The 22,702-nt window shown below is 40.5% G+C and overlaps 1 protein-coding gene across 3 annotated transcripts in view; it reads right to left on the reverse strand.

Annotated features, from left to right (window-relative positions):
- Positions 1-22,702, reverse strand: part of LOC140486975 (uncharacterized) — a 436,936-nt gene that overhangs the window by 375,202 nt on the left and 39,032 nt on the right. The window contains exon 1 of one of the 3 annotated variants that reach the window (XM_072586268.1): positions 7,429-7,618. The exons of the other annotated variants lie outside the window; for them this stretch is intronic. The gene's annotated coding sequence lies outside the window, so the exon portion shown is untranslated. Of the gene's footprint in view, positions 1-7,428; positions 7,619-22,702 lie in introns of those variants that run through there. 3 annotated transcript variants of the gene reach the window in all.

Genomic DNA, 22,702 nt, shown 5'->3' on the forward strand with positions numbered 1-22,702 from the left:
TTGTACAAACACGTGTGCCCACTTGTAAATACATGCAGATGCACAAAAGCATAAAACACAAACAGTCCCATCAAAACCTTCACACAAGTGTGTAACATATGGCCATGCATATAGCCAAACAGCACTTAGATACATTAAAAAGTAAATTAGACTTCTATATCTTTGAGTATGGAAAACTGGAGGGTTTGAAATATTGAAAAAATTCCACAGGGGGGGTAAAGAGAAACAACTTCCTTCAAAGAAGGATAGAACACACAAATACAGATGTAAAATCAGAGCTAAGCCATCCTGGAGAAAAGTCATAAAGCCTCTTCATATAAAGGTTAGTAAAACTGTGAAATCTTTCCTCTAAAAGTGTGAATGCTGGAACAATCAAAGCTTCAAAACTGGAATAGATGGCATTTTGTTGAGTGAGTGCATGCAGGGAAATGGACGATAATTGGGTAAATACAGTTAAGTAAAAATCAACAAGAAATTAATTGAATGGTGGTTTAGGCTTAAGGAATTGAACAGGCACCTCCTGTTCCTATGTTTATTGTATCTGTGCAGCCCATAGTCTGAGAAAGCCCCGAACGTAAGATGGTGCCAACAGAGCTCAAGCTGACTGGGTCACTGAGCTGAAAAGTTTTGGAAAATGAAACTGTGCCTTATCCTAGGTCACACCAGAAATTACGTCTTGACAAAAATATTTTATATGGGTTAGCAATTTGCAATCCTGCTCTTCAAGAAGTAAAATTGTGTAAATGTTGCAAACCTGAAACAAAAGCAAAATACATTGTAAATGCTGACTTAGTCAGTTAGCTATTCTGAAGAAAGCAAACAAGTTAGTGTGTTATCAAAGTTCTTGGACAAAGTGTCCTCAGCTGAAATGCTAATGCTTCTGTTTTTCTTCCTCCACTGGATGCTGCCTGACCAGCTAAGCATTTCCATCATTGTTTTTGGATTTTCTTTCTGCTCTTCAAAACAGCACCACCAGCACTAAAGAACTGTTACCCACACAGCCACTGAAACACAATGTCACCCCTTGTACTACTACCTAACTCTAAACCAAAGCTTGCAGGTCAGCTCCTATTTTAAACAAGTGATCATGTATCTCATGCTCTGTTTGGTTATATATCAGCATTATAGAACCTTTTCCCACTCTCTTCCTACTCCTTTCCTTGACCTTTCCCTGCCACATAGGAACTGCTACCCATTAAAACTGAAATACATGTTAGTAGAATCCAAACAGAAACATTGCCTGCATTAAACAAGACAACAGAAAAACATGATATAAAATGTACAAATTTCAATTTCCTTTCTTTGGATGATCTAGCATGAAGCAAATAGTAATCACAGCAATCACACAACAAATAGATATTCACTCAGCTACTACAACTCCAGAGGCATCTATTGTTTGTATCAATACCAGTATGTGTTAAAGGTCATTGTAATGTGGTTTAAGAAACAGCAATTAGCATCTGAGGTCTTGCATACAACCTCCATTTAAGGAGAAAAAAAATAAAGCTTTAACAGTCTAAAGGAACACAGAAAACTTTCCAAGGTTCAGCTGAATGGGAATAGCACTCTCAATTCTGAGAATGTTATGGGTTGAAGTTTGTTACCATGAGTTGTCAAAAGAGGTTAGTCAGTTTGTCATGATGGTGAGGAGGGAGGAACTGGCTCCCATTTTTCATTCAAGTCAAAGTCACAACAAGATTAACTAAATACAAAGAATCCCTTCACTAGTGAATGGATATCTTTCCTAATTCCAACATATTTATGTTTTAAAAGGAGCTAATTTAATCAGGATTTTCTGATAAACTTAAGGTTTATAAACTACTGAAACATGAGGAAAAATAAAATGCAATATGTAATTCCAGATTAGAAATGAGAAGTTAAAACAAACTTGAAAATATGTGTAAATCTGCTTTTGGTTTGACCAAGAAGAGTAGATGGTGAAATGTTGCAGTTAAGTTACAAGATTCCAGTTGTGATAACTCTGGCAGTTGAACAGTGTGTTTGGAGATTCTGCATTCTACAGATTCACTGGTGGAGTTTCCAGTTTCCTGGTCAACTGTGGCCTTTGACCGGAAGATCATAAGACCAAAAGAAATAGGAGCAGGAACCTCCCTGTTCATACTTTTTCATGTCATAAAATGTTATCAGTAGTTTATTTTCTGAAAGGTTGTAAGCTCAGTGAATTATAGGATTGTACAGTTCATGCTCACACCTAGATGTTCCGATTGATCAGAGGTGTTTTCTCATTTTTGTTTAATGGATGTGGTGACTTTCTTTCAACAATCAGAGAGAGAGAAAGAGCGATTTCATGCAGAACCTCATAGGAGTTTGAGCAACAGAGGCTACAGTGGGATTTGTGGCAGAATTGGACAAGAAGTCCAGCGAGGAGAAAGTGAGGACTGCAGATGCTGGAGATCAGAGCTTAAAAATGTGTTGCTGGAAAAGCGCAGCAGGTCAGGCAGCATCAAAGGAGAAGGAGAATCGACGTTTTGGCCTAAGCCCCCTGAAGAAGGGCTTATGCCCGAAACGTCGATTCTCCTTCTCCTTTGATGCAGGCTGACCTGCTGCACTTTTCCAGCAACATATTTTTAAGCTAAGAAGTCCAGCGAGGCCTATCTTGACTTTGACAGCACCTCACTACAACTTTTATGCTTTTGACTAGCGTTTCTCGCTACTTATGCTGAGGAGGACTCCCCTGCTTTTCATCAAAATAACAACATAAGATCATTTATACCCAGCTGAGAGGGTAGATGGGCCTCAATTTAAGTACTGCACTGCTTAAGACTCCAGGGAGAATGTGAACTCCTTGATCTTTGCCTGCATTAGTGGTACCGACAGAACCACAGATGGCTCAGGCGATATGACTGAGAGGATCAATATGCTCCTTAAACATACCCCAGCGTGTATGGTTTAGGAATGCGGAGCATTGACCTCACACTAGTTTGGTTTGCATTACTGATGGTCATCTGTGAACCTGGGCAGCATGATAGGGGATTTACCTGAGGAGATTGGAGAAAACTGGTTTAGAGAGGCCCTCATTGCTAAAGAGATGATAGGTAGAGCAGTTGGTAAGACTGGGGCAAGAGACTACAGCTTGAAGATTTTTCTTGATTTCCTTTATACAAGATTTGGATTAATCTACTATTTAAAATGTATTTTTCCCACTTACTTGATCACAGCATAGAATGTTATAAGCATTCACATGCAATGCAATCAGTGTAGGAACAGAGGTACCTTTATTGTCAGAGGATGTCACTTAGCAGGGCTGGGGGAGGCATGTGCATTTTGGCGTATGCGACTGTAGTCAATTGGATTTATAGCTAGTTTAATGAATTGTACCCTTGAGTTCAATAGAGCTGGACAGATTTATTACATTGGGCCTAATATAATGTGGCACTTAGTATCGCTTTAACGAGCTCAGAGATCTAGACTATAACAGCTTTAGACAATTGCCACTTTTTGTTGCTTATTTAAGAAAGCTTTAACAAGAACCATGTTTCAATTCATTTAATTTGTTTGCATATCATGCTATTTTTATTGCGCTTTTCTACCATGTATTTTCTCCCAAAGGCCCTAACTTCTACAGTAGTACAGTCTAGGGCACCCCCTTGCATCTCAACCTCAGGCTTTCAGTCCTCCTAATAGTCTGCAAATTATCAATTTCATAACTTCCCCTGTTTAAACACGTTTTAGGGGACTTAGCAGTACCAGAACCTGACGGTTCCTGTTGCTATGAGAGTAAAACAGCCATGAACTGCTCACTTGCCATCCATGTACTCTCCAATAGGGGCTGGCACATGTCAATCTGGGACAGGAACTCTGTAGTTTATATGGTTACCTTAGACAAGGAATTTTTGGCCAATATACCTTGGAACCCAAGATCCCCCAAGCATTGTGTGCAAGTTTCAGGTAGTTTAAAATTTGTACAAACTTCTTCAATTTCTCTAAAGGTACTGCTCTTGTATTTAAGAAAAGTAATAATTTGTGCAATAGTTTCACATTGCTTTCATATATATGTACAATGCTAGGGGTGGAGAGAACGTTGGAGTTCCATAAATTTTCTCAATGTAATCTAGGGTTCCTTCACAATGTTGTGACTCTGACAGAAATGCGCCAAAATCAAGTCCCCCTACTTTCATGAGTTGTGTAAATGTTTTACTTCATCATCAGGCTCCTTCAATAAACTCAAAAACAATTTAAATAAAAACACAAAGTGTATTGGAGAAACACAGCAGGTCTGGCAGCATTTGTTGAGAGAAAAACAGAGTTATGTTTCAAATCCAGTGTCCTTTTGTCAAAAATCTGATGCCTGATTTTTAATTATTAAAAATTATTATTTTAATTATTAACATTCAAATAATATTCAAAAATGTAACTAAAAGTGACATCAATCCAAAAAGCTGCAGACATGACTCTGAAGACAAAAACACACACAGGAACAGTTTTCAAATCTTATTCACTTCTGCATATGCAATCATTTCTCCAGAACAGATTGCATATGTTCCTCGATTTCAGCAAATAACGCCAAAGTTTAAAACATTAACTGCTTTGAGCCCCTGCCCAACAGAGTTTAGTGCTGACTTTGTTACTCAGTAGGTCTTGACAATTTTCTTAGCTCTTTTTAAAAATTTTCATTTCCAAAATTATTGTCCGTTTTGTAAATAGCAGACAATCCTCCGTTCTTTTGACTTTCAGCTCCAAAAGGTCTCTATAGGTAAACTCTCTACAATCCAGGAAATGTGCAAACCTCCCATCTTTTTCCATTCTCATAATATGTTAATATATGTGTTCTTATCAATCAAAAAATCGGTGTAAGCCACTGCCCCATCCCAAGGACAATATAATAGTCCATTCAGTCTTGGCTCCATATGGAGGCCTGGAATGATCTTGGTTTGTGTGCTGCACAGCATTTACACTTAGAACTGAAGTTGTTGAGGCACTAAGAAGGAAACCCAGCATCTTGCTCCTGGTCTTCACCAAGGCACGGTGCAATAGACTGCATGTGCATCCCCCATCCCCCAATGTGTAAGAGCTAGATAAACCCATCCTTATCAGGCTTACAGTTTGAGAGGAACGAAAGGAATTTGCTATTTCGCCATCATTGGTTTACTTTGATTTTGACATTTCAGCACTTGGTGAATACAATATTTAATGTTCATGCAATAACAGCTGAAAATTAAAGAATTTGCTTTGGTTTTGTTGCATTTGTTTAAATCCATTCTGCAATCTTAACGATAGAAATGTTTGGGGAATCATTTTCCCAGATGTGGAGTGACAAGAAACATATGTGTTTCAAAATCTGCTAAGGACATTGAAATACACAAAAGGAGGCTCAGTAATGTTTGAAATTTCACACCTCCATATTTTGAGTCTTGAGACCTTTCTAGGGCATGTTCCTACAAACTCCTTCTGCTGCAATGTCAATGAATAACAGACTGTCACAGGTTGCTTTTCTGACTAATAAAGTGACATTTAATTGTTCTCACTACAGCATTGTGATAGGGCCTCGTATTGTGATGAATGCTAAATAGTAAGGCACAAAGCCTGGAATGTGAGGGGGACTTCTCTCCTGCAGTGGTATTCTTCTATGTTTTGTTTTAATGTTATGCTATCTGATGGTATGTGTCAGTACTGAAAAACAGAACACGTCCCCAATTGTCTTTTAACAGTCACTTTCAAATCAAAGATTGTTTGAGTTAATCGTAGAATGGGCTAGAACCAGAATATGGCCTTGCTGGGTCAGTGATAGAATGGATTAAATTTGGAATAATGTTCTATAGAGTCATTGATATAAAGTGTGAAAACTGGAGAATGTGTTTCTGATGGGTCAGGGATGGAAAGGTTGGAATGAGAATAAAGCACTGCAGTAATGGAGCAGATTGGAGCTGGCATACAGCTCTGCTGCATCAGATTTAGATTTAGGTTTTATTGTCACATGTACCCAAATATGGGATACAAGGGTACAGTGAAAAGTGTACAATGTTGCCACACATAGCACCATTTTAGGTATAAAATACCTAGTACAAAATCTTAGTTGCAGAAGTAGAAAAATAAAGCCGTAAGTTAAAATGAATCAGGTAATCTGGTTTTGGTTTAGGGATGGGTATTGACCAGGATATCAGTGTCAAGCAATTTTTTTTTTACTTCTGAGAAAATTATTAAACATTTGGGTTGAATGTCTTGCAGCTCTTCACTGAACCCAATATATGTTGAAGTGAGGCTTGAACTCCCTGTATGTCATCTGAAAGATGGTACTTCTGACAATATAGTTTTCTTGCAGCACTGTACTGCGGTGTCAACTTTGTTAATGTTCTGGAGTGGGGCTAAAACCTATGACCTTTCCCATTCAAAGATGAGGCATGTTAAGTGAGCTAATGGTTAGACGTGTTCAACACCCGCAATTAAATTCATGATATAATCTTGTTCCACGAGGCAGTTTCAGGGAAGTTACACTGCGCTGTACTCTACGAAAGATACAATTTCATTCTTCACTTCATATATAGAGAATCTGTTCAAGGGGCTGCTGTGGAAAGTTCATCCTGTTGCACAATGTGGCAGTGTCAATCTGACACTTTGTTAACCTGATGTACTCCTTCTGCAATCCTTCTTCCAACAGTCACGAACCATGTGTCACATATTGATCAAAATGAACTAGCTAGTTGTATTGTGTGGAAGGAATGATCAGAATCCTCTGCTGATAACTCTGCAGTGGCCATTTATACTTGCTTGATATGTTTTGTTCTAATGATACACTTGCGTGTAAAATGATTTAGTTTCTTACATTATAAATATTGCTTTCCTCATGCTGGGGTCACTTCTCTCTTTGCCCTTCCTGTGTGATCATTATGCCCATTGCGCCTGGAGTATCTATCAACACATTGCAAGACCTAGTCTGTTCTGCCATGAATACGTTCCAGCTGCTGATTTACAACCTCGGAATTTCTGCATGTCAAGTGTTTTCCTGACAGTCAGCTTCTCATCTCTCAGTAAACATGCTTCCACTACAGGAGATCTTATGTCTAATACAATCCTGCCTTTAATTAGATCATTTTTAGTTGCACAAACTCACAGGATTTTGTGTGCTGAGTTCATGAGATCACATATTGATCAATAGATGCTTTTTCAGATTGGCCCTGATATTTTTAAAAGTACAATTCAAAAGTTACATTCACTTGGGTTTCAAAGTTCATCTTCAACATTTCTGCAGTTTGTTTCTTCAGAGAATTTCAGGATGGAATAAAGTTTGAAACTGTCTCTTTTCAAGTCATAAGACTGTTGTAACAAGTAGCTGCTCTGGCTTGTGACACAGATCTGTCATTATTTCATAATTGTATCATTCCACATGGAAAAAGTGCCAGTTTTGCTTCATATCATTGTTAATTTTAAGTGAAGTTAGGAGAGGAAAAGCCAAAGCCATTTTTCACTCACCCGGTGTTTCATCTATGGACTGTTTTATTTGTTCTTTGTTTGCGTATTTCAGTTGCTCATAGCAGCTTTTGCAGCTCTGAATATTCCTGTGTTGCTCTGTCAGTAGCTGTGCTTTTTTATAGCTCTTTCTCAGTTTAATCTCAGCTTCACTTTTGCCTATGTCTATGTTTGTAATGCAGCAATCTGGAGTCTTTATTGAAGTGGCTGTAAGATGGCTGTCTGCAGTGTGTGCGCAAGTCATGGTGAAAGTCACATGACTGAAGGAAGGACATTTATACATGACTGCACTTCGATCCAAACAGAAGGATTAGCTGAGTATGTCAAAACAATCCTAATGTATACACCATCCATCTTCTACTGGCACTGCACCAGGTGGAGTCTCAGTGAGAAAACAATGTTTTGGGAAAGATTATTTTGTCGTTATGTCCCTTAATAAGAGTGTAACAACTATATTAGGGCCCTTCTACTAAATTGGGCTACCCTCAGCAAAGTCAGTCTGAGCACCAGGCCAATCGTCCTATTTTGGATGCAGCCTAAACAGTGACTGTCACTAATAAAGGTGCCATTTAGGTGAAACTCCTTGTGTCCAGAACCTGATAAATGTTTATTTTAGAAAAACAGATTGCTGTCAAAAGCACCCAATCTAGAAATGTCGAAAGCAAAGCAGATGCCGCATGGAAAGTGACAGATGTTGAAACCATCAGCAGTCAGTTTTGTTAACATATGAACTGAATGCAAGCAGGGGGTGTGGATATTGTTGGCGTCTCTAGAAGGATAATGACACCCTAGTGGCTGGCTACACATTGCAACATTGAAGGCTGCATGGAGTACTCATATAATAATCAGGGTGAACATGACAAATAGCCCTGAATGAGTTTGCACTTTTTTCCCCTAAAATATGAATTTTCATGATCAATTTGGAGGATATTAGAGGGACCCACGGGCAGCACTGCACAGATTTAGATGCAGGTTAAAGCTTTCTGCATTTTTCCACAGATTTGATCCCCATGTCAGAAGAGTACTCCACCTACTTTATTACATCAGTAAGACAACTCCCATTTCCAACACCTGGCATTCCTTTGTGCTTGCCAAATTTGGGAGGGAAATGTTCTCCAGTTGCTAAGTGTTGCTATGTGTTTGTGACAATATCTTCTTGTCTGTATTTCCCTTCTGTTTAAATTCATTTATGCTTTACACACCCCACTTCCAAACATTTCAAAGTAACTGATACTTTAATCGGAACAACAGAATTAAAATAGACATTAGACCTCATACAATAACATGGCTCGTATTAAATTCAACTTGATTGCATCTTCAACAATCTCTTACTCCCAAATCTATGCCAAAGAGCAGCTGTGCTAATGTTAGCATTATGGACATGCACTAAGGGATGAGGAACTCAACAGCTGTGAGAGAATGAAGACTCCCACCAGCAGACAGCAAATTCAGTCCAGGGAGCAAAAGTAGAATTGTAGTGTAAAATGCCTGACCAACCAATCTGAGCGATGAGAAGGTTGTGTTGTCTGGATAGGCCTCCATAATGTAAATAATTTACAGTTCTCAGTATTTAACACGGACAGTTAACGTAGTGGGGTAAATTTAAACTATTAATCTTAGCGGTGACGTTTATTAGCTATGTGGTGTAAGCTGTGGTTCAGTGGGTGAAATTCTCACCACTGATCCAGAATGTTGTGGTTCAAGTTTCACTCCACAGACTTGAATGCAATATGAAAGGTGATATTCCAATTCATAGAATCCCTACAATGTGGAAAGAGGCCACTCAGACCATCAATTCTGCACCAGCTGTCCAGCCAACCAATGATTTGATTCCCTACAGTAAGGAAACAGGCCCTTCGGCCCAACAAGTTAACAGTGACCCTCTGAAGAGTGACCCACCCAGACCCATTGGTCTATTTACCCAACTAATGTACATCACACTATGGGCAATTTAGCATGGCCAATTCACCTGGCCGGCACATCTTTGGATTTGAATTGTGGGAGGAAACCAGAGCATCCGAAGGAAACCCACGCAGTCACCCAAGGTTGGAATCGAACCCAGGTCCCTGGCGCTGTGAGTCGGCAGTGCTAACCATTGAGCCACCGTGCCACCCTAGACAGGCAACCAGAAACAGCCTCCCCAATCCTATCCCCATAAGCCCACATTTCCCATGGCTAATCCACCTAGCCTACACAGCCTGAACACTATGGTAATTTAGTATGGCCGATCCACCTAACAGAAAAACTATTGCACTGTTGGAGGTGCCATATTTCAATGTGACACAGGACTCATCTGCCCCCTCAGGTGGATATAAAAGATCCTGTGACATTATTTCAAAGAAGAGCAAAGATGTTCTCTGCTCATATTTATTGCACAACTAATATCACTAAAACAGATTGTCTGGCCAATATGATGATATTGTTTGTGGAATATTGCTGATTACAAAATGGTGTTGTGGTTTGTACATTTAAATAGTTCCTACCATTAAAAAATTACACTGTATTTTAAGCTCATGAGAGAAGCTATATAAATGTGAGTTCTTTCATTATTAGACAAATTTTGTTAGAATATTGGACATTGGGAGAACTGCTATTTCTCAATCTTTTATACTCACCTCCATTGACAGGCAGACCTTAATTTATCATTTCATAAAAAGTCCAAGCAATTGTTGAGAATTATCTTCAGTTGGGCCACAACACCGAACTGAAATGATCAGCAAGTGACACTTTGACTGTTGACACTAAATAAGATAAATTATTTGAGTGTACAGTTTTCATGCCCTCATTCACACATTCATCAAAAGTTCTGGCTTTACATCTCTTTAAAATAGCCACATTACATGTATTACATTCCCCCTGAGTTAGTTCCCTCCAACATTTTTTGATGATTCATTTGATCAAGTACATCACAAAATAAAATGAAGTCATACAATACAAGGGAGAACCATGCTAGCTCCCTAATCTCAGATGTCAGTTATTAAAATGTTTCAGCACCACAGAGCTAAAGGGAAGAAACATCAGCCTGGTTTCTTGCTCCTGATCCCAATCCAGTGGGCATCTGCTCCCAATGTTGCTCTGTTCCTGGTCCTTGTTTGGTGCCTGCCTGCTGTTCAGGGCTCCTCAGCACCTGATATCTATCCAGTACCATGCCACATAACATGGCAAGCATCAGCTGTGTTGCCCACAGTGGCCACAAAGCCTGCTCACATTAACAACTCAAGGCTCATATGTAAAGACCTCTAGATTAAAATATGAGAGGAAAGCTATTGTCCATGGAACCCAAAGTCCACGCAAATCAGTGGGAAAGAAACTTTGATTTTAAAGAATGCTGAGAATTAACAAGTCAGCACTGAGTCATAATCCCTACCTCATGTTCAAAACAGCTAAATAAATAGGATTAGGCAAAGGACTTATTCGTTATATGAGGCAACATTGAGAACAAAATATTTTGATATGCTCATAAAATCATCATACAGGAGTACATTTTCTACAAAGCAGTTTTGAAACACACTCTAAAGCAATTACATTTTGTTATTTTTAATCTGTGCAAAGTATGATTTAGAATAAGGGTCTTTGAGGCTCAGTTAGTAACTGCACCAGTTGGAACATTTACACCACAACAGCCAAGAACAACTTTCATTTATATAGCACCTTTAACAGACTGAAAAATCCCAAGATAATTTACAGTAGCATATGACACCTAGTCAGACAACAACATATAGACCAAATTTTGTAATAGGAATAATGGTGGTAACACTAACTACAGAATGTGATACCAATTTATTTGAGCTTCTACCTTAATCCAATCATAATAATTTCTTTCACTACCTGAAAATTGAAATGAATAGTGATGGATAAGTTGCTTTTAACATTCTGGCTAACTGTCTGTTAGAATGGATCAAATGTGATTGACTGCTTATTCTGCTTCTTGTTAACTGCTGTTTCTCACCTGGAGATCCTTTTGACTTGGCTTTAGATTTAACCATGATTGAGAAAATCGTGATTAGTACCACAAGGATAATTAAGACCACCGCTGACAGTTTTCATTGAGATCAGTGGTGAGTGTTATTGCTTTGTCAATGACCACAAAATCTAGCCTATTTAATGCAGCTGAACAAAACTTTATCAAGGGGGGTAGGTTGTCATTTAAAGGTGAGGGAGGGAGTTTGTGGAAATTATTTGGTGCCTACACAGCTGTTATTAGGGACAAAGTTAAAAATTACACAACACTAGGTTATAGTCCAACAGGTTTAATCGGAAGCACACCAGCTTTCGGAGCATCACTCCTTCATCAGGTGGTTGTCAGAGCAGTGCTCACATTATATAACCTAGTGTTGTGTTATTTTTAACTTTGTACACCCCAGTCCAACACCAGCATCTCTAAATCATGACTACTATTGTTATTAGGGACAGTGATTGTGGAGTGATTAAAATCAAGGATACTCAAAAGGCTAGAGTTGAAGGATCACATCTATCTCAGAGGACTGTAAAGGTGGATGAGGTTACAGAGGTTGGTATAGGTGAAGGTACAGAGGAATTTTCTCCAAACAAAGGCAACAAAATCATAGAGAATGTTCAAACTACTCAAACTTGTTTAATTCCCAGCCTTGTGACAAGACTTGGTCTTTAATAGACAGACCTGCTCTAAAGACAGCAGTCAGACTCAGGGTTAAAGTAAGACATCTGGTAAATATATTACTGTTGCAGTTCTGTATTGTATGACAGCAATATATAATATTCAAGCTAAACCATGTTCACAAAACTGACATCCTTCCAAGGCTGTTTCCTTCCAAATTATTTTCGCAATGAGGAATCTCAGTGGCCGGAAGCAAAGGACAGCAGCAAGTGATTGGTTCGGATCCTTTGGATAGAGTTTTGACTGGAAGCCAAGCCTTAAGTTGACAAACATCCAAACAATGTGATACATTGGCCAGAGCTCCCTCGAAGGCACACACTGAATTAACCCGAAAATGACTTATTCCAACCTGAGCAAAGACCCGGGCAGAATCTGCCTCCATTTCCTTCAATATTTTTCTCCCAGTCAAGGGTGTGCAGGAAAACAGACCGATCCCCAGACCTAAGAAAGCCACTGTATTAGTCAGAAGTCACAAGACACCAGGTTATAGTCCAATAGATTTGTTTAAAATCACAAGCTTTTGGAGCGCTGCTCCTTCATCAGGGTGAAACACTTACCTGTTGGTCTATAACCTGGTGTCGTGTGACTTCTGTCTTTGTCCACCCCAGTCCAAAACATCCTCACATCATGGTTACTGTGTTGGTCAACATGAATGCTGATTTGGCATCAATTTCTCAATTCACTGGACCAATACAGTGAGTCAGACCCTGGTTTGCTCAGTTTTTTTTTAGAATTTGAATCCTTCTTGTTTTAATGTCTTCCTAATCTCTTGGAGTTCCTCTATTAGGGGCAGCATGGTGGCTCAGTGGTTAGCACTGTTGCCTCACAGTGCCAGGGACCTGGGTTCAATTCCAACCTTGGGCAACTGTCTGTGTGGAGTTTGCACATTCTCCTCGTATCTGTGTGGGTTTCTTCTGGGTGCTCTAGTTTCCTCCACAGTCCAAAGATCTGCAGGTCAGAATGAATTGGCCATGCTAAATTGCCCTTAGTGTTGCGGAGGGAATCTAATCTAATATTTCTATTTTCGTTCACATTCCCAATTTTCATTGATGCATCATTGACAAATGTACCCTCAGCTACCTACCCCCATCATATTCAGTTTATCGACTTTTTTCTTCAGCTTTAAAAACCTCTTTTTCTGGCCAAGCATTTTGTGACCTGTCTTGATAGTTCTTTTTGTGTTCAGTTTCAAATTTTGGTTGCTAACCACTCATAGAGTCATAGAGATGTACAGCATGGAAACAGACCCTTCGGTCCAACCTGTCCATACCAACCAGATATCCCAACCCAATCTAGTCCCACCTGCCAGCACCCGGCCCATATCCCTCCAAACCCTTCCTATTCATAGACCCATCCAAATGCCTCTTAAATGTTGCAATTGTACCAGCCTCCACCACTTCCTCTGGCAGCTGATTCCATACACGTACAACCCTCTCGCAAAAAAGATCCCCCTTAGGTCTCTTTTATATTTTTCCCCTCTCACCCTAAACCTATGCCCTCGAGTTCTGGACTCCCCGAACCCAGGGAAAAGACTTTGTCTATTTATCCTATCCATGCCCCTCATAATTTTGTAAACTTCTATAAGGTCACCCCTCAGCCACCGACGCTCCAGGGAGAACTGCCCCAGCCTGTTCAGCCTCTTCCTGTAGCTCAGATCCTCCAACCCTGGCAACATCCTTGTAAATCTTTTTTGGACTCTTTCAAGTTTCACAACATCTTTCCTATCATTGATTTTTTTTAGATTAGATTAGATTAGATTTTAGATTAGATTAGATTACATTAGATTACATTACAGTGTGGAAACAGGCCCTTCGGCCCAACAAGTCCACACCGACCCGCCAAAGCATAACCCACCCATACCCCTACATTTACCCCTTACCTAACACTACGGGCAATTTAGCATGGCCAATTCACCTGACCTGCACATCTTTGGACTGTGGGAGGAAACCGGAGCACCCGGAGGAAACCCACGCAGACACGGGGAGAATGTGCAAACTCCACACAGTCAGTCGCCTGAGGCGGGAATTGAACCCAGGTTTCCGGCGCTATGAGGCAGCAGTGCTAACCACTGTGCCACCGTGCCGCCCTTTCCGATAAGAAGGAGATCAGAATTGCACGCAATATTCCAACAGTGGCCTAACCAATGTCCTGTACAGCCGCAACATGACCTCCCAGCTCCTGTACTCAATACTCTGACCAATAAAAGAAAGCATACCAAACGCCTTCTTCACTGTCCTATCTACCTGCAACTCCACTTTCAAGGAGCTATGAACCTGCACTCCCAGGTTTCTTTGTTCAGCAACACTCCCTAGGACTTTACATTGAGTGTATAAGCCCTGCTAAGATTTGCTTTCCCAAAATGCAGCACCTCTCATTTATCTGAATAAAACTCCATCTGCCACTTCTCAGCCCATTGGCCCATCTGGTCCAGATCCTGTTGTAATCTGAGGTAACTGTCCATTACACCTCCAATTTTGGTGTCATCTGCAAACTTACTAACTGTACCTCATATGCTCACATCCAAATCATTTATGTAAATGACAAAAAGTAGAGGACCCAGCACCGATCCTTGTGGCACTCCACTGGTCACAGGCCTCCAGTCTGAAAAACAACCTTCCACCACCACCCTCTGTCTTCTATCTTTGAGCCAGTTCTGTATCCAAATGACTAGTTCTCCCAGTATTCCATGAGATCTAACCTTGCTAATCAGTCTCCCATGGGGAACCTTGTCGAACGCCTTACTGAAGTCCATATATAGATCACATCCAACACTCTGCCCTCATCAATCTTCTTTGTTACTTCATCAAAAAACTCAATCAAGTTTGTGAGACATGATTTCCCATGCACAAAGCTATATTGACTGTCCCTAAGCAGTCCTTGCCTTTCCAAATACATGTACATCGTGTCCCTCAGGATTCCCTCCAACAACTTGCCCACCACCGAGGTCAGGCTCATCGGTCTATAGTTCCCTGGCTTGTCTTTGCCGCCCTTCTTAAACTGTGGCACCACGTTTGCCAACCTCCAGTCTTCCAGCACCTCACCTGTGACTATCGATGATACAAATATCTCAGCAAGAGGCCCAGCAATCACTTCTCTAGCTTCCCTTGGAGTTCTCAGGTACACCTGATCAGGTCCTGGGGATTCATCCACTTTTAACCATTTCAAGACATCCAGCACTTCCTCCTCTGTAATCTGGACATTTTGCAAGATGTCACCATCTATTTCCCTACAGTCTATATCTTCTATATCCTTTTCCACAGTAAATACTGATGCAAAATATTCATTTAGTATCTCCCCCATTTTCTGTGGCTCCACACAAAGGCCGCCTTTTTGATCTTTGAGGGGCCCTATTCTCTCCCTAGTTATCCTTTTGTCCTTAAGATAATTGTAAAAACCCTTTGGATTCTCCTTAATTCTATTTGCCAAAGCTATCTCATGTCCCCGTGTTGCCCTCCTGATTTCCCTCTTAAGTATACACCTACTTTCTTTATACTCTTCTAAGGATTCACTCGATCTATCCTGTCTATACCTGACATATGCTTCCTTCTTTTTCTTAACCAAAACCTCAATTTCTTTAGTCATCCAGCATTCCCTACACCTACCAGCCTTCCCTTTCACCCTGACAGGAATATACTTTCTCTGGATTCTTGTTATCTCATTTCTGAAGGTTTCCCATTTTCCAGCTGCCCCTTTACCTGCGAACATCTGCCTCCAATCAGCTTTCAAAAGTTCTTGCCTAATACTGTCAAAATTGGCCTTTCTCTAATTTAGAACTTCAACTTTTAGATCTGGTGTATCCTTTTCCATCACTATTTTAAAACAAATAGAATTATGGTCGCTGGCCCCAAAGTGCTCCCCCACTGACACCTCAGTCACCTGCCCTGCCTTATTTCCCAAGAGTAGGTCAAGTTTTGCACCTTCTCTAGTAGGTATATCCACATACTGAATCAGAAAATTGTCTTGTACACACTTAAGAAATTCCTCTCCATCTAAACCTTTTGCACTATGGTAGCCCCAGTCGATGTTTGGAAAGTTTAAATCTCTTACCATAACTACCCTATTATTCTTACAGATAGCTGAGATCTCCTTACAAGTTTATTTCTCAATTTCCCTCTGACTATTGCGTGTCTATAATACAATCCCAACAAGGTGATCATCCCTTTCTTATTTCTCAGTTCCACCCAAATAACATCCTTGTAAGTATTTCTGGGAACATCCTCCCTCAGCACAACTGTAATGCTATCCCTTATCAAAAATGCCATTCCCCCTCCTCTCTTGCTTCCCTTTCTATCCTTCCTGTAGCATTTGTATCCTGGAACATTAAGTTGCCAGTCCTGCCCATCCCTGAGCCATGTTTCCGTAATTGCTATGATATCCCAGTCCCATGTTCCTAACCATGCCCTGAGTTCATCTGCCTTCCCCGTTAGGCCCCTTGCATTGAAATAAATGCAGTTTAATTTATTAGTCCTACCTTGTCCCTGCCTGCCCTGACTGTTTGACTCACTTCTGTTCTCAGCTGTACCCGTCTCAGATCAATCTCTTTCCTCACTATTTCTCTGGGTCCCACCTCCCGCCCACCTCCCCCCCCCCCCCCCACCTCCCCCCCCCCCCCCCACCTCCTCCTCCCCCCCCCACCTCCCCCCCCCACCTCCCCCCCCACCAACATTACTAGTTTAAATCCTCCCAAGCAGTTCTAGCAAATTTCCCTGCCAGTATATTAGTCCCCTTCCAATTTAGGTGCAATCCTCCTATTCCTGCCCTCACTAGCTCGTAGCACTGGGAGTAATCCAGATATTATTACCCTTGAGGACCTCCTTTTCAAATTTCTGCCTAACTCTCTGTAATCTCCCTCCAGAGTCTCAACCTTTTCCCTTCCAATGTCGTTGGTTCCAATGTGGACAATGTCCTCCTGCTGGCCCCTCTCCCCTGTGAGAACATTCTGCACCCTCTCTGAGACATCCTTGATCCTGGCACCAGGGAAACAACACACCATTCTGCTTTTTCTCTGCTGGCCACAGAAACATCTGTCTGTACCTCTGACTACAGAATCCCCTAACACAATTGATCTCTTGGAAGCCGACGTTACCCCTCGTTGCACTAGAGCCAGTCTCAATACCAGAAACTTGGCTGTTCGTGCTACGTTCCCCTGAGAATCCATCACCCCTTACATTTTCCAAAACAGCATACCTGTTTGAAATGGGTATATCCACAAAAGACGCCTGCCCTAGGTGCCAACCTCTCTCACCCTTCCTAAAGTTAACCCATCTATGTGACTGTATCTGAGGCTTTCCCCCTTCCTATAACTGCCATCCATCACATACTGTTGCTGTTGCAAATTCCTCATCGCTTCTATCTGTCTCTCCAATTGATCCACTTGATCTGATAAGATTCGCATCCAACAGCATTTATTGCAGATATAATCCGCAGTAACCCCTTAAACTCTCTTTAAACGCCCACATCTGACAAGAAGTACATATCACTCCAAAGGCCATTTTTGCTCCTTCACAATCTACAGACCCAGAAAATAACACTGTCTTATTCATCTACAAACACTGCCCCAGGTTAAACTAATAGCTATGCTTATATTGTAAGTTTAATCAAGAGACTTATCTCCAAAAACATATAATCAAGAAAGAATCCACTATACCCACTACTGCAGCCTCTCTCTTGGACAGACTTAAAACAACAATTAACTTATCTGATTCTGTGCTGTGAACTTCGCCCAACAGTTCCTCCAAGATTAGTTGTGATTTTCACTGTTTGTTAATTTTCCCAGATGCATTCCGATGTCCAGCGATACACGAATTCAAACAGAAAAGGCGGTAACTGTGCTGGTGTGTTCGTGTTCGTGTTCGTGTTCGTGTTCTCGTTCTCTCTCTCTCTCCTGCACTGTCCTCACCATGTGCTTCCTTTGTCTGCTCTTCTCCCTTTTAAACTGCTGTTGTTTTGACTTTTTTTCCCAAAGTTCCAAAACAATGCAACAGCATATAAAACAGTAATTGCTGCTCTTGGAATTCGAGGAAATCACTTCCAACACCTAAAATACCTCAAAATAAGAAGCAGCTCTTACAGCCAGAAATTTTTCCCATCCTCCATCTTGGATTACCTACCCTGGAAGAGGGATATTTTATTACATTATAGGTGCAATACAAATGCAAATTGTTCTTTTTCCAATTTTCCACACTTCAGAAAGGAAAAGATGAAAGTTAACAAGATATTCTATACAATCAACAAACTGGGTAATAGGGCCCTAAACAACAGAAACATCCAGCAGCTCTTAAGAGTTGATGCTGCACTCTGTGGGAATCCTGAACCCATGATAATTCCAGTATGTCACAGTGATTTCATTAAAAGCCCCTGTATCTTTTTGCTCACACCGAAAGAAAAGAGGAAATAACTTGCATTTCTAAAGTGATTGTCATGACCCCACAACTATATGATAAAGATCAGATAATCTATTTTTTTGGCTAGGTAGGGGGATAAATTTTAGGATGCCAGTGTCTTCAGCATTAAAGAGGCCATGCTAAATTGCCCGTAGTGTTAGGTGCAGGGGTAAATGTAGGGGAATGGGTCTGGGTGGGTGCGCTTCGGTGGGTCGGTGTGGACTTGTTGGGCTGAAGGGCCTGTTTCCACACTGTAAGTAATCTAAGGGGCCTCCTGAATTGAAGAATGAACAGTGAATTTTCGACTACAGAACTCAGATTCACTGAAAGCTACAAAGTAAAAAATTGCAATTGATGGAGCCACTACTCCTAAGATTCTTTGAAATAAGATCCAGCACCTTCAGGGGAAACAAGGAATGGACAATAAAGCCCACCTTTACAAATGACATTCCGATCCTAAGAATAAATGAGAAACACAGATTTTTGATTCCCAAGGTTGTTTACTGTACCATGGTTATGCTGAAATCCACTCCCATTCCTTCCTTTTCTTTTAGTTTTACTTGTTACATTATCTGTCACCATGTCCTCTCTCCCCTTCCCCCACTCCAGTTGGACTGTCTGTCCACCATTGTCCTGCCATTCTCTCATTCCGATCACTTAATCTGCAATATCAACACCCTTTCTCCCCCAGCACTCCACCCCCCACTATTGCATAAATGCTGTCCCCTCCACACCTCCTGTTCGCTCTGACGAAGAGACATCTAGATTCAATGTTAGCTTGCTCTCTCTCCATGGATGCTGCCTGACCCACTGTGATTTTCAACATTTTTTGTTTTCAGTACAGATTCCACCACCTACAGTAATTTGCTCCTACCTAGTTATGATGAAGCTTAGGTTGGTTAGATTTTTAGGGTCGAGAATGACACACACAGAAAAACACATAGAATCACACAACACAGAAATAGGAATTTGAGCTATCTTGTCACTACTGGTTCTTTGAAAGTGCTATGCAATTTAACCAAGTTCTCAGTACTGAATGAATAGCATTCAACCTCAAAGGCATCAAAGTGATGACTTTCTGAACTATGCTTCTTACACATTCTGGTGCACACCAGAAGAGAACAATTCTTCCTTTGGTCTCATCAATTTGGGTTAGATTTAGAGTTATAGAGTCACAGTGATGTACAGCACAGAAACAGACCCTTCAGTCCAACTTGTCCATTCTAACTAGATATCCTAAATTAATCTAGCCCCATTTGCCAGCACTTGGCCCATATCCCTCTAAACCCTTTAACTGGAGAGAAATTGTGCACTAATCCTGAATTCCATCCAGTTCTCCTGCACCAGTCCCTATAAAAGCCTGCACTGCATTTCCTTTAAAATCCAAAACAATGGTAATTGGGAATTTGAATTTAAAAGCAATTCATCCATGCCTGGATGCCAATCAGATTTTGCTATTTATAGAAATGGTGTTGCCAATCTAAAAGCTCATTAGTAATGAAAGTCTCTGGTGGCAATAGCAACTGGTTACTGTGAGCAAACAGGGTTTATTAGGCAAGGTTTTATTTTAAAACCAATCGCATGGGAATCATTTCACAATGTTCTCTACTTTCCCATTAAAAATATACAACAGTGGATATATCACAATGTTGTGGATAGAGTAACATTTGGAACCCTGATATTCTACTGTGGGACTATTATTTCGCAACTGGGCAAATTACCACCGGGAAATTCCAGGGAACACCTGAAGAAATGACTGAGAATAGCTATTTGTGCTGTTTACCTGATGTGTTGCACTCACCATCTGCAGGATTAACACAGGGAATTGATTAGAATTCCAAAGGTGAGGGTTTCCTGCCTGTGCAGTTTTAGATTTTAGATTAGATTACTTAGTGTGGAAACAGGCCCTTCGGCCCAACAAGTCCACACCGCCCCGCCGAAGCGTAACCCACCCATACCCCTACATCCACATCTACATCTATCCCTTACCTAACACTATGGGTAATTTAGCATGGCCAATTCACCTGACCTGCACATCTTTGGACTGTGGGAGGAAACCGGAGCACCCGGAGGAAACCCACGCAGACACGGGGAGAACGTGCAAACTCCACACAGTCAGTCGCCTGAGGCGGGAATTGAACCCGGGTCTCTGGCGCTGTGAGGCAGCAGTGCTAACCACTGTGCCATTTTGTTTCCAATATTTCTCCCACAACAAACACTACCACAATGTAGGGTATCTGCTTATTTATTTCATTGGCGTTTGTGAAGAACTTACTTCCAAAGTCAGTGGCTGTGAACCACCTCAGAATCTCTATAGTGAAAAGGAATTAAATGGAACATGCAAAAATAATTGAGGGGTTGGCTACTGCAGGCACAGAAGAGGAATGAGTTGGATTCTGTTTTTTGTGGGCAACAGGACGGTGACACATTATTGAAGGTCTAAAGGAGTCTGACAAGAATAATTCTTATGTGTCAAGTTATAAGGAGATGTCACAAGTTATATGGAGAATCACAGCGCAGTCAGCTAAATCACTCCATTATACTTATGCCTGCTCTCTGAAACAGCTATGAAACTACATAAGAACCTAAGAAAAAGAAGTAGGAGTACAGCATTCTGCCTCACCATTCAACAAGATCATGGTTGATCTGCTCCAGACCTTAACTCCTCTTTTGCACCACCTGATCATAGCCTTCAACTTCCCAATATTTCAAACATCTATGCACCCCACTTTAAATAATTTTTGACCTAGTTTCTACAGCTGTCTGTTGTAGAGAATTCCAGACATTCATACTCATTGGGAGAAGAAATTCCTTCACATCTCAGTTTTAAATGAACATCCCCTTACTCTGTAACTATGTCCCTTAGTTGAGATAATGGAAACATTTTCTCAACACCTACCCTGTCAAGCCCCTTCAGAATCTTTTATGTTTCAAAAAGGTCACCCCTCATTCTTCTAAATTCTAATGAAATAAGACCTAAGATGGATAGCCGTTCCATTTGCCTTATTCCCTGCATCTCCACAGGCCAGCAAATATTTATTTTTAAATGCTTATCCAAAGATTTTGAATCTACTTCCCACATCCTTTCAGGCAGTGCATTATAGAATAACTTAAGCAAGTAAGAGCTGAACTAATTTTAGTTGCAAGAAAGATGGAATGGAATTTGGTCATTATTTCTCTGAAAGTTTTCCTTGTTGTGCACAGACCTTTGGTTGGTAATTCCTTTAAGATGCTGCATGGCTTCACTTGTGCACATTAAACAAAGTTAGTTGCTTCACTGTATAGTACAATGTGGATTTGCAGTATGGTCAGCAGGTTAGGAGGAACATTGTAAATGATCTAGATTTTTAAAATACAGTCAGAATGGTTGAATTGGATTCAATTTGCAGAAAGTATAGGCAACAATTTAGCATTAACACATTCGCATTCAGGGAACAGTTTTATTCTGTAAAAGCAAAAAACATGCTCAGAAAACAGAAACTATATTTATGTAGCACCTTTCACAACCCACTATTCCAAAGTGCTTTACACCAATAAAATGATTGAAATGTAATGTGGGAAATTCACCACATTGTGACAATAGGCATTTATTGAGATTAGTGGAAGGATTAATACTGGGTAGAACACAGGGAAGACCTCCCCTACTCTTTGTTATGGTATTGTAATGTTTGCTTCTGAATCAATTTGATTTGAAATGGGCAATACTGCTTGCAGTATTGATATTCAGTACTGAATAAATTATTTCATTCCCCATTTTATATTTAGCATGTAATTGATATGATTAGTATACACAGTATTTTAAAGTTCACTTTAATGTGCTTAAATGCTTACACTTGTTTGCACTGTAGCATTCATTATTGTAATATTGTTAATACAGTAATAAATTGAACAGGATCTGGCAGTGTTCCATGTGGTATCATGTTTGTTGTGATCTTAAAATATTTGATGCATTATTATATCATTCAGCACACAGTTAAATTGTTCAACATTTTCTTAAAGTGCTTGGTGTCTTATTATCTTGTCTGGTTGATTATTAGTACTAGAGTCAAAGCCATACAGCACAGAAACAGATCCTTTGGTCCAATCAATTAAGTAGGAGAAAGTGAGGACTGCAGATGCTGGAGATCAGAGTCAAAAGGTGTGGTGCTGGAAAAGCACAGCCAGTCAGGTAGTATCTGAGGAGCAGGAGAGTCGACATTTCAAGCCCAAGCTCTTCATCAGGAAGATGTACCACTTGCCCGCACATCAATATGTCTTT

This window comes from Chiloscyllium punctatum, chromosome 16 (assembly GCF_047496795.1).
Source record: "Chiloscyllium punctatum isolate Juve2018m chromosome 16, sChiPun1.3, whole genome shotgun sequence".
Lineage (NCBI taxonomy): Eukaryota > Metazoa > Chordata > Chondrichthyes > Orectolobiformes > Hemiscylliidae > Chiloscyllium > Chiloscyllium punctatum.